This window comes from Rhinolophus sinicus, linkage group LG10 (genome assembly GCF_036562045.2).
Source record: "Rhinolophus sinicus isolate RSC01 linkage group LG10, ASM3656204v1, whole genome shotgun sequence".
Lineage (NCBI taxonomy): Eukaryota > Metazoa > Chordata > Mammalia > Chiroptera > Rhinolophidae > Rhinolophus > Rhinolophus sinicus.
Window position 1 is genome coordinate 96,490,125 of NC_133759.1, and position 11,864 is coordinate 96,501,988.

The 11,864-nt window shown below is 38.8% G+C and overlaps 1 non-coding gene across 1 annotated transcript; it reads right to left on the reverse strand.

Moving 5' to 3' along the window:
- Nucleotides 1-4,947: 4,947 nt before the first annotated feature.
- LOC109452006 (uncharacterized) lies at nucleotides 4,948-10,858 on the reverse strand. The gene is made up of 2 exons (XR_012489863.1): nucleotides 10,448-10,858; nucleotides 4,948-7,381 (listed from the first exon to the last, which is right to left on the reverse strand). It is a non-coding gene; the product is annotated as an uncharacterized LOC109452006 (transcript).
- Between the last annotated feature and the right edge of the window lie 1,006 nt (nucleotides 10,859-11,864).

Here is an 11,864-nt window from a genome sequence, read left to right on the forward strand (position 1 = left end):
TTGTCTTTAGACTTGAATGCAGTGTTGAGCTGGGGGGTGGGTGCCTTTTTATGAGGGCCCCGGAGTGCACACAAAATGAAAAGGACACACTCAGTTCTTCAAAATCTCCACTCAAGTTCCACTCAGAGAACTAGAGAGATTCTGTGGCATTCCTAAAAGTGTCTCAAATGTCTTGTAGCTGCAAATTCAGACATAATATTTTATTGTGAAGGTTGCGGAATTAAATGTAAATTGAATTCGCAGCCTATAGCTTTCAGTGAAAGTTAGTATAAGGGTTGGGAAAGAGTCTCTGAGACTTGGAATGAAGACATCTGCATGGATTCTGATGAAGCTGAAAATCTTAGCCCCTAAGTTACTCTGAGCCTTCCTGGCCTTCACCTTCCATGTCTGAGATGAGGCTTCCTTTGCTTGAGGTCCCTGTAATAACCTCATCTGAGGCGGGTGCCTTTCAAAGGGATGCCTGTACTTTCCAAGACCTACCCCAACTACTTCTTGTTGTCACTAGACCCACAACTAGGGTCAGATGATTCAGCATATTCCAAGGGAACAAGTACGAAGTCTGATCCTGAAGGAAAGATTTCATAATCCAAAAAACTGCAGGGTTTTTCTAATGTATTGAGTATACAGGTGGAAACTTGGTGAGTACGTGTGGGAATGGGATTCTGTTAGATCAAAGAAAACAGAGTATGACAGGTCAAGGTTACTGATAGGGCTGTACTTACCAGGGATTCTGGATTTAATGTGAACTTGCATTAAGAATTTACTTACTTGGATGCAACAGTGACCTACATATAATGATTTTGAGATCCCAGAACTCCCCCAGCGTAATGTAGAGAAGGGATCTCAACGACTTAGGGAGATAGAAATGTTGGGGTAACCTTATGTGTGACTTTCAAACTGCCCTCACCCACTACCCCCCCTACTATTGGTTCAAGAGGCCCCAGAGGACACTCCTTCACTGAGGTATTGAGCAACACATTAATGAGATCACCAATTATCCTTGAAAATCTCTGTAGGCAGGTATGATGGTTGAAGATGCTGCCACTTATCTAATTCATTGATTCTAGTGAGGTTGATGGAATCCTAGAGCAGAGACCAAGTGGCAGTGTTTAGTCACTAGAGATAAGGTGGATGCATTTAACATAATGCAAAGCAGGGACAAAATGGTAATTGGAATGTTTTGGCCCACAGGGATCGTTGATAGTAGCTGTGATGGTTAATTTTATGTATTAACTTACTGGGTCACCAGGTGCCCAACTATTTGATCAAAGATTATTCTGGGTGTTTCTGTGAGGGTGTTTTAGGACGAGATTAACATTTAAACTGGTAGACTTTGAGTAAAGCAGATTACCTTCCAAATCTTGGGTGGGCCTCATCCAACCAGTTGAAAGCCTTAATAGAAAAAGATTAATCTTCTCCAAGCAAGAGAGAATTCTCTAGCAGACTGTCATCAGACTGGAACTGATTGGCTCTCCTCGCTCTCTGGCCTACCCTGAAGATTTTTGACTTGCCAGGCTCCATAACTACATGAGTCAATTCTTTATAATAAATCTCTTTCTATATATCTATACTCTATCTCTATCTATCTATCTATCTATCTATCTATCTATCTATCTATCTACCTACCTACCTACCTACCTATCATCTATCTAATCTCCAATTGGTTCTGTTTCTCTGGAGAACCCTAATACAGTAACTAATTGGTACAGTGGACTTAGGAATGAAATAGCTGGGTAATCTTCTGAAATATTACTTGATTTATACAACAGGAAAAACTCTAATAGGTCTGGTGCTCAGAAATCTGACTAGTCATAGCCTCTTCCCCAGTTTCCAGACCTAGCAAGGATGGGACCAGATAGAATGGCAGGGTGGTAAGGAAAGTTCCTCAAAGAAGAGTAAGGGTGCTGTTATTAAAAGTGAGTGAATGAATGACTGCTGACAAGGGCAAAATAAGAGATGACTGGTCTGCCAGACCTTGATTCCTATAAGCTGAGGGCTATAGTTTACACAGCTAGTAAGTAGCTAAGCCAGGACTGAAATCTATTTCAGTATTAGAGTAAGAGAGCAAAAATGTAAAATACCAGAGTAACTTAGGTCTCTATTCTCAGAAGATAAAGTACAAAATACAATGAATTAGAGAATTTCCTTATACTGACCTTTTCAATCAAGGCAGATTAAAAGCTTCACATTTGATTTTTCCAAACGTTTGGTCGATATTAAAGCCAAGCTTACTATATTTTGATAGAATTTAGCGCTAAAAGATTCTATAAGTTTCAAGAGGCTAATCTTTTTTTTAAATTGAGGTATAATTAGCATATAAAATTTAGCCTTTATTTGGTTTTAATTCCTGTTGAATGATGTTTGAAAATGCTGACCTATTTACCCACTTCAAGAAGCTTTTGGTAACTTAGAAAAGCAGCCAAGATGTCAAAAACCCACCTGGTCAACTGAGTGTTAGAGAAAAAGCCATTTATACCTTCTCTTTTCCACCCTGGTTTTCCAATTTCCTGCAGTCTGGTGGTTATTTGGCTCCACCAGAATTCTGTCTGCTAATTTTGAGCCAGCAGAAGCTCAGATGAGGCATTTTAAATTTGAGCTACTAATTGTTTTCTAAAGATGTTTAAAATCAGATATTTGGCAAAATCTGCAGTGTGGATGAGTTTGCTTTCAACCAATCATGCACAGAGTGACATCCCCGGTCATAAAGATTATGTCTTACCTTTTTTTAGACAGCGATGACACTGATGACACTGATGATGTGATTATAAAATGAAGTAATTCTGCTTCTCTTTGAAAGCATGGATCTCTCACACATGGAGAGAAGTTTTGTCCCTGTCGGTTCATCCTGGTGTGTGGGACCAGTTAGCATCATATTACGGTTTGGCGTCTCCCGAGCAGTGTGATCATAGGCAGATGGCTTATTTTTCTGAAACTGCTGTATTGTCTAAGAGCTGGATGCAATGCCTACCTCATAGGGCTCCCATGAGAAATAATTGACATAATGTATGTGATGTGTTGCACAGTGCTTTGCAAATTTGCCCAATAAATAGTAGATCTTAGTCCAAAAAGAACAACAACAACAAAAAGATTATGTCTTTTTCCTGTCTGACTCCTCTTTGCAATTTATCAATGACCCTAATTATATAGTAAAAATACAGGAAAATTATCTCCTCCTTGGGAGAAAAAGAAACCAACACATATGACCCATATGTGCCAGGATATGTACATTGTGAGATATTTTTTAAACTAAAAAAAAATGAAGTTTCTTCATTTTAGCAGACACTGCAGTCTTTCCTTTGATCAGGAGAAAATAACCTGTTGTAGAATTTTTAAATTAATCAAAAACTCACTTAGCCATTTCCTTTAAAATGCCCTTTCGTGTTTTGTTTTACAGCAGAAATTAAAAAATTCAGTCTAAAGAAGTAGTCTAGTGTACTTATTGGAAGACTGTCTATCAAACGCTTCTGGCATTTCATCCTCGTCCCGCTTTCTGCTGTTAGGTTCCAGGCTTCATACATGCACTTGCTCCCATCCTTCCTTCCTTCCTATCTTTCGATATGTACACATATTAAGCACTATACATACTCATCCAGATTTATTCCTTTACTGGCTTTGGAAGATTTTCCAACTGCTCTTGATATTAGATTACACTAGGAAAAATTAGGTCTTATATTTTATAAGTACATTTTTAAATGAAGGCAAGCATGCATTTATAGTTACTGATAAAGATGTTTTGATGGATGGTGATAAGGTCAGTTTTGTGTGGAAAATATAAATTTCAGTTTGCAATATTCAAGAGGTATCTAAATTTGGTAGTCAGATGCCATTCAACTTCAGGTTTTTTTCTTTTCAATTTTTCACTATTATAAAATGCTGTGATCACCCACCTTATAAATAACTTTGTGGACATCCCTGGTTCTTTTCACGTGGTAAATTACTAGAGGGAAAAATCCTTAATCAAAGGGCTATGAATATCAATAGAGGAATTAAAATTAGTACCATAATAATAAAAATTGGTAGTAGGAGATAGATTTTTATAAATTCAATTCTTACCTATTAACTACTGTGTTTCCCCGAAAATAAGACCTAGCTGGACAATTCAGCTCTACTACGTCTTTTGGAGCAAAAATTAATATAACACCCAGTATTATATTACGTATTATATTATATTTATTATATTAGACCCGGTCTTATGTTATAGTAAAATAAAACTGGGTCTTATATAATGTAAGACTGGGTCTTATATTAATTTTTTTGCTCCAAAAGACAATTAGAGCTGATTACCGGCTAGATCTTCTTTTCGGGGAAATGGGGTAGAAGTCAATATATAACTTCTAAAGCTGATAAAGCAAAGCTGGCATATGTGTTTGGTATAAACATGCTACTTAGATATATGGGTGGAATCACAAAAAGTTAAAGCAGAAATGGTTAAGGTAATTGGGCAGGAAGAGGACTGTGGCTTTTCATTATAGGGCTCACTTTTCCCCTGAGCCATGAGCATACAGTACTTTGATAAAACATTAAAGTTTTGAAATAAAAATGTAAATTTATTTCAATTTAAAGATATTTTGCCAAATTATCATCCAGAAAGAATACATTAATTTAAACTCCCATGGGAAGCTTTTCTGATGGCCCTTAATTACTACAGTGACTTCATGTCAATTTATTATTTATATTCCATGTTAGAAAAATACATACAATATCAGATATAAAACAAGAGAGGAAACTGGGGTAAAGAAAAAATCAGTGTAGGAGAAATAAGATGAGGCCAGAGGACCAGCAACTTCATCAGAACCATCTGGAAAGCTGGTTAAGAATGAGGATCTTTGCTCTTATCCCAAACCTGCTACATCAGAATCTCGCGGGGAAGGCTCTGGGATCTCCTTTTTAGCAGACTCGATGACTTGGAGTTGTGATGTAATTTAAAAGAAGACAAGGAGTGACTAATAGGTTATTAGGATATTTATTGTCATGGGACTTAGAGCATGGTATCTAGAAGAATGGACATGGTGAGACTAACTCCAAAGGATACATTTAAAAATAAATCTGACATAAACTAGAATCATCCCTTCTCCCACTAGAACATTTCAGAATCCTCTTCTGATTTCATTAACCTACCCATAACAACACTCACAGAAATGGGAAGATTCAGTCTGTCATTTGGTCTTTTGACTTACACTCTTAACATGAAGATCCATGTTCTGGGAGGTCTTCTCTTTTTCCTTGGCTCCATTCCTAGCCTACTGCACCATTTAGCTGCATATTCTAGTGCCTGGGTGTCTTTTTGATGTATCACATCAACAGGTTAAACAGATACTTAGAAGAATCCTATGTATTAACTAGGCAGTGGTACACAATCTGTTCTGCTGCTTGTGCTGTTATTCTTAAAATATATTTTCACATGATTCATGAGAGAATTAAAAGTTAAAGATGCTAAATTTTTGAAACATAGGATTTAGTATACCATAAATATAAAAGGAAAGAGACAGAATAATAGCTTAGTTTTACAATGGAAGGAATTGAGACTATTAAAAATTATACATTACAAAAATGTATCAGCTTACAGTGACTTCTGCTGTAGCTTTTGTTCAATGATGTCTGAGAAACGAGGAACTTTTTTTGAAATAGCCACACGGATGTCATCACTCATATTAAAGCAGCTTCTGGACTTTGTTTTAAAATGTAAAAGTGATGAAAATCCCAATTCACAAAGGTATGTTGTTGCAAACGGTATAAGGATTTCCAGAGCTGTCTTTGCCAGGTTTGGAAACACTGTGAATTGGACACACCAGAAATCCTCAAGTTTCATTGTCTCAAACTCCATTAAAATTTGGCCACTAGCTCGTAATTCAGCAAGATCATTTTTCATTAAATAACCATCATCAACAAAATCCAGATTAAAAAGAAAAGGATCCAGTATCCATTTACTTGCCTCATCAAGATCTCCAACGGAAAAATAGCCGTGGAAGAAGTTGCTCAGCTGTTGCAAATGCAGTGTTATTTCAGCTGCAATGTTTCCTGCTTCATTATCGGAAACAATTATTTCTTCAAGAAAAGGAAAGTTGGTAAAATTTCTTTTCTCAATTCGCTTTAGCCAAAATGGAAACTTCCTAATAAAAGCAGATAACTTCTCTCTAGCGGATACGGTGTTCATCCCAGTCCTTTGCATAGATGCGCTAAGTTCATTTAGGTGTTTGAATAAGTCTGCAAGGTATGCTAGGTGAATTTTAAACTCTTTATTTTCAAAGCCATCAACTAAATTACTGCTTTGGTGGTGAAGAAACTGATTTATTTCTTCGTACATTTCAAAAACATGAGTAAGTATTTGGCCCCGGGAAAGCCATCTCATTTCAGTGTGGAAAAGGAGGACACTATATTCTATTCCGATTTCTTCAAAAAAAGCCTGAAACAGGCGATGATTTGGAGCTCGCCCTTTGATGAAATTTATTACCCTGATGACAGTAAACAGAGCATCCCTTAGCTCTGTAGGCAATGTCTTTGTGACAAGTTCGTGAGGGTTCAACAAACAATGTGTGATCACAATATGTGGTACCTCTTTTTTCACACAAGCAACGAATTCTGAATTTTCTCCCAGCATAGAAGAGGCACCATCGGTACAAACAGAGCCACATACATCTAGTGCTATCTGATGCTTCAGAAAGAAGTCTCTGAAGAGATTGAACACATCTTTTCCTTTCATTGTTAGCTGCAATGGTTCACAGAATAGGAATTCTTCTATGATCTCTCTTTCTTTTGTGTATCGCACAAATGCCATGAGCTGACTGCAGTCACCCATGTCAGTTGTCTCAGCAAGCTGAATACCCACTTGAAGAGGACTGGCTCTGATATCTTCGAGAATTTGCTGTAAGATATCCTTGCTCATTTCATCAATTCTAGAATGGATCACATCATCTGATAAGGGTACCTGCTGAAGTTTCTTCTGTGCATCTGGTCCCAAAACTATCTGTGCTATTTCCAATGCACAAGGTTTGACTAATTTTTCAGCTATCGTATGAGGATTCTTCTCCTTGGCACATAAATATGCAAATTGATATGATGCTTGTAATAAGGCATCCTCTTGCGATGCAACTCCAAATGCTTTCAAGGTTTCACTCTGATCAGACGGTGTTGGCATATGCTTCAGGCTATTGAGATCACCGATACCACCATGCTGTCTGTTAAAATGGTCAGACAGTTTTGATGGTCTGAGGTCAGCATTTGAAAATATCGAGTTACACAATACACATTGTGGGCGCTGAGTTCCATCAACCTCTGTTGTACAGGTGAACCAGTAACGAACATAGTCATCATCCCATTTGCGTTTCTTCGACATGGCACCCCCAAATTCTCAGCAGTATTCCAGAGACGCCGCAGAATTTTGCTTTGGGAGTAAAATATAACCCACACATTAAAAATCAGTGGCTAACCAAATTAAAACAAAGCCACATCACAGGCCATCCTGTCATCTGTGTTCATGTCAAGAAATATCCTGTAAGATGTCTGTTCAAAGAAAGCCATGACAGCATGACAGTCTAACTTAAAGCCAGCGACTCACAGCGAATGCTCTGGAATACACGGCTCGCCGGCAAGTTACACATGGAAGATTTGGGCTTATGCAAGTTGTCAATACCCTTAAGTCCTCTACTGGTGAATTACACTTATGGCTTAACTTGTTTTCAAAGATGTATGTTCCAAACAGATCTGGTACATTTTGCATCCCCAGAAAGGGCATCTCAGTACCACTCCCTCCTTCCATCCTGTGCCAATAATGTATGCACACCCCTTGTTACGAAGCACTGAACAGAGAAAGGAATACTTCACTACATACTCTAAGGAAGGGCAGATAGTTTGATAGGGTGGCCAGTTCTTTTTAATAGTTAAGAATTAAATAGGTCTGTAAAACTATTTGATCCTAGAGTGGCTTTGTTTGACTCCAACTTAAGCAGGGAATTTCAAACAGGTTTGATTAAGTCACCCTTGACATAGAAGTAGGATACAAATTTGGCTCAGAGCTTTCTACCACTATCAGTCCATGATTCATACTGTCCATATAGAAAAGGAAAAACCAGTTGCTCAGGAGAAACAACTATTCTTGTTACTGAGATTTCAGGACATTTTCTCTCATAGAGGACACCTTAATTACAACAGAAATTTCATGATGCTTTTTCATATAGCTACCCCTCAGTAAAGGCAGTCACGGGAGAAGCCGAAACAACAAAATGAAAATTAAGCAGCGTTCCTAAGATTTGGCTTAACCCAAGGACAGGATGTATAATAGAGGCAGTGGTTTTTTAGTTTAGTAAATGGAGGAATCATCTAAGTCTCTTGCTAAAATGCATATTCCTGGGCCCTACCCCCAGAAATTCTGATTCCCTAGCTCTGGAGCAGGGGCCCAGAAGCTGTATTCTAAATAAGCATTTTAGATAATTCTTATGACTAGTAACCAGAACAGTAATCTTTAACAAGAGATGCTCATCACAATCACTGGGTACCCCTTTGAAAGTATACATGCCCCTGTGCTACTGCAGAACTAATAACTTATCGCCAGTAGGACAAAAGAATCAGAAATAAAGTTGTCCAGGTGATTCTGATACACATCGTAGTAGGTAGTGAGATTGAGAGGAATGACAACATATCCTTCAGGCCAATTCCTATCTTGCAGATATTCTAGGTTGCTAACCATCTAAATGCTTTAATAGGCATTTAAGTTTTCTGAGTTGATGACAACCTCCTAGGAAAGCTGAGGGACCTCAAAAGAAAGCTATACCTTTCCTCTTTTTCTTCCTCCTTAGCAATGAGCAACGGTATAACCCTCAAGTAGGCTCAAATATACCTGAGAAAACAATGGTATCTCCCAGATAAATAAATAAGTGATCTCTAAAGTTTCCAAAGTTTTATGACACAGAATGTGGTTGAAATAACAGGGACACATTAAAATCCAAATGCCCACTTTGGGCAGGAAAAAAAAAAATCACAGTAAGCCAAGAATATTTACTTAAAGCACTAGATTTCTAGTGGCTCTGCCAAGATTAACAAACTGTAAAATGTACTTCTATGTAACTAGTCAGTTGACCTGCCATATGGTTGTTTGTTATGAGCCAGGTAAAAATTAGAAGATGTCTGCCAGTCAAGAAAGATGATTTAAAGTTTAAAAGTTGAGCTTAAGCCTTCTTTTGTCAAACGATCAGACTAGAGGACCAGCAGTGTTTGGAACCTCTTCTAATTGATAACAATACAATTATGACATCAAGATAAAAAATGCTTATCTTTCTTACTCTGTGATGTATATTTACCATGTATGTTTTGGGGAACAGAGCTTTTCCTTGAGTCTCATTAGAAATTATAGGATCAGTTAAGAGTCCATTCCTAGCCACCCCGACTATGCTACTTAAATATATTTTGACTGAAGATTGACCTATTCTCAACCAAATAATTTTTAGAAAAATTCATTTATAGTATCCTGTCCATCTCCCTCAGAGGATGAATAGGTAGCAAGAATTTTCAAAGTCTTCAAAGATGAACTTATCTACCAAGAGGCTTTCTTGTTTTAGAACCTCACCATTTTCACTTTCTGCTTTGTGGTATTTAGTGATCACAATATTCAAAAATACGTAAACATTAAAAAAGCATCATCACAGTAAGGTATCATTGTTAACTTAAACAGGTATGATAATGGTATGGTTGTGTTTTTTTTTAAGTCCTCATTTATTAGAAATACAGACTTAACTATTTACAAGTGAAATGATAAAATGTTGGGATTTCCTTTGAAATGCTGCATACTTCACACACACAAATACAAAGTGGGGTGGAGATAGAAGAAAAAAGACTGGCTTTGAGTTGTAACTGTTGAAGATGCATGACGGGTCCTCATCACTACACCATTCTATTTCTGTATGCTGGACATTTCCCATAATAAACAGTCAGATGAGCAAACAAAAAGCATTACCTGAAGATTGGTATCATTGTTATTTTTCAGAATGATTTTTTGAGAGATAGCTTAAGATGCAGAAGAAAAGATCTAACAAAGTAAAATGCTTTTGTAAATTTATGAAGTATAAGGGCAGATTATGAAAAAGTATCACGATGGAGAGAAAAAGAGTTAAAGGTGAACATTTACCTAACAAATATTTGGAGAATGCTAACACATATATTTTAGCAGTGACAACACCAAAGTGCAGTTGCAAAACCTCAAACTCCAACCAAACACAATTCCACTTCTACCTAGCCACCGTTCAGGCCAGTCCAGGGCAGGTGCAGGTGTCTGGAGAGGGAGAGGATTTAATCATTACATTTTACAGTTAAAAGTAACAGTCAGGAGAAAGGGACGGGGATGCAGTCGCTGAGTAAATGCTCCAGAGGCAAAAGCCTGGGATCCTGGCTTTGTCACTTACGGGCTGGGACCTTTCCAAGCCTCAATTCCTCAAACGGGGATGACAATAGTACCTACCTTAGAGGGTTGTTGGGAGGTGTAATTATGAGCATGCATGTAAAGCACACGCAGCTCGTAACTGGTAGGAAGGCCCTGTTGGTGTATTATTAAGGACGTTTAGGAGGCGGCCCGGGCGAGCAAAGGTCGCCGGCGGCGAGGAAAGAAAGACTCCGCTCTGTCTCCAGCCTCCCGTCTCCGAGCCAACGGCGCAGGCCCAAAGGATGCTCGGGCTTCGTTTAGGCGCCCGTTTCAGGCTCCGGTTCACTCTCCGCTCAGGTTGGGGCTTAGCTTTTGGACGCCGGAACCCGTCTAGGCAGTGGTTACTCAAGTGCGACCCCGGAGCAGGAACCTGCGGAGAGTGGTGACACTGAAGCGCCCGCAGCCACCTCCACCCCAGCCCCGCCGGGCTTCCATCCGGGTTCTCCCAGTGGCTTCCCGCCCGCAGACTGGGCGAGGCGTCTCCCCGCACGCAGGCGCAGTAGCTGAGGGGGTGGGGGCTGGCTTGAGAAGGGAGCATGCGTGCTGGCCCTCTACAATTTGTCATTTGTAGATTGTGTACGTGGAGTTGAAATTTTTTTATTGTGTCTGCCAGAAAGAATGGTGGAAAAATAGAATCTAAGGACTAGAAGGCATTGGAAAGTCTACATGGTTCTTGAAAGCACTGGAAATAAGATTTTATATTGTGTCAGGCTTTAAGATTGAAGGTCGTAAAGCTATAATAATTTACCATTTTCTGTGTGGTATCAGCGAGGACATGGAAGATGATTGCACTCGCAACTTAAACACTGAGGCAAATGGTACATACAGTCTGTAACGTACAGTGGAAGATGTGCTTCCAGGGCTTGTGTCCTGTTGCCTATTTAGGTCACCCCCCTCCCATAAAATAGAGTATGTGGATGAATTTCCTGAGAATCATCATCCATCTTAAAGATTTTTATTTAAAAAAATTTTTGTAACAGGATCTTATAGTAATAAACCCAGAGTAGAGAGATTTGAGAGATAAACCCCAAAGGAGAAACTAGAAAATGTTGTTGAAAAAAACGAGCCCAAATACAGCCCTCTTTCCTATTTGGGGGGTATTTTCTTCCAAAATAGACACTTAAGGAAATGCTATTTTATTCATTTTTGAATAGTCGATCTTGTCAGAATCGTCCCACAAGACTGGGGAAGGAGGAAGTGTTCAAAAATGTGAGACAGGTGAATCATTTTCTGGTGTTGAAGGTGACTTTGGTCAAGATTGAGGGTCTGCTTAAGGTTTCTGTCAATGGAAGAAATTGCAGAAGACCAGCCTTCCTGGCCCAGGAACCAGGGCTTTAAATACTAGAGAAAGGAGTAGACTTTAAAGTCAGAGATACTTGGCTTTGTGTCCTGGCCCCAACACTTTCAACTGTTAGGCCTTGAGCAAAGTACTTGGGCTCATTATGCCCACATGCTT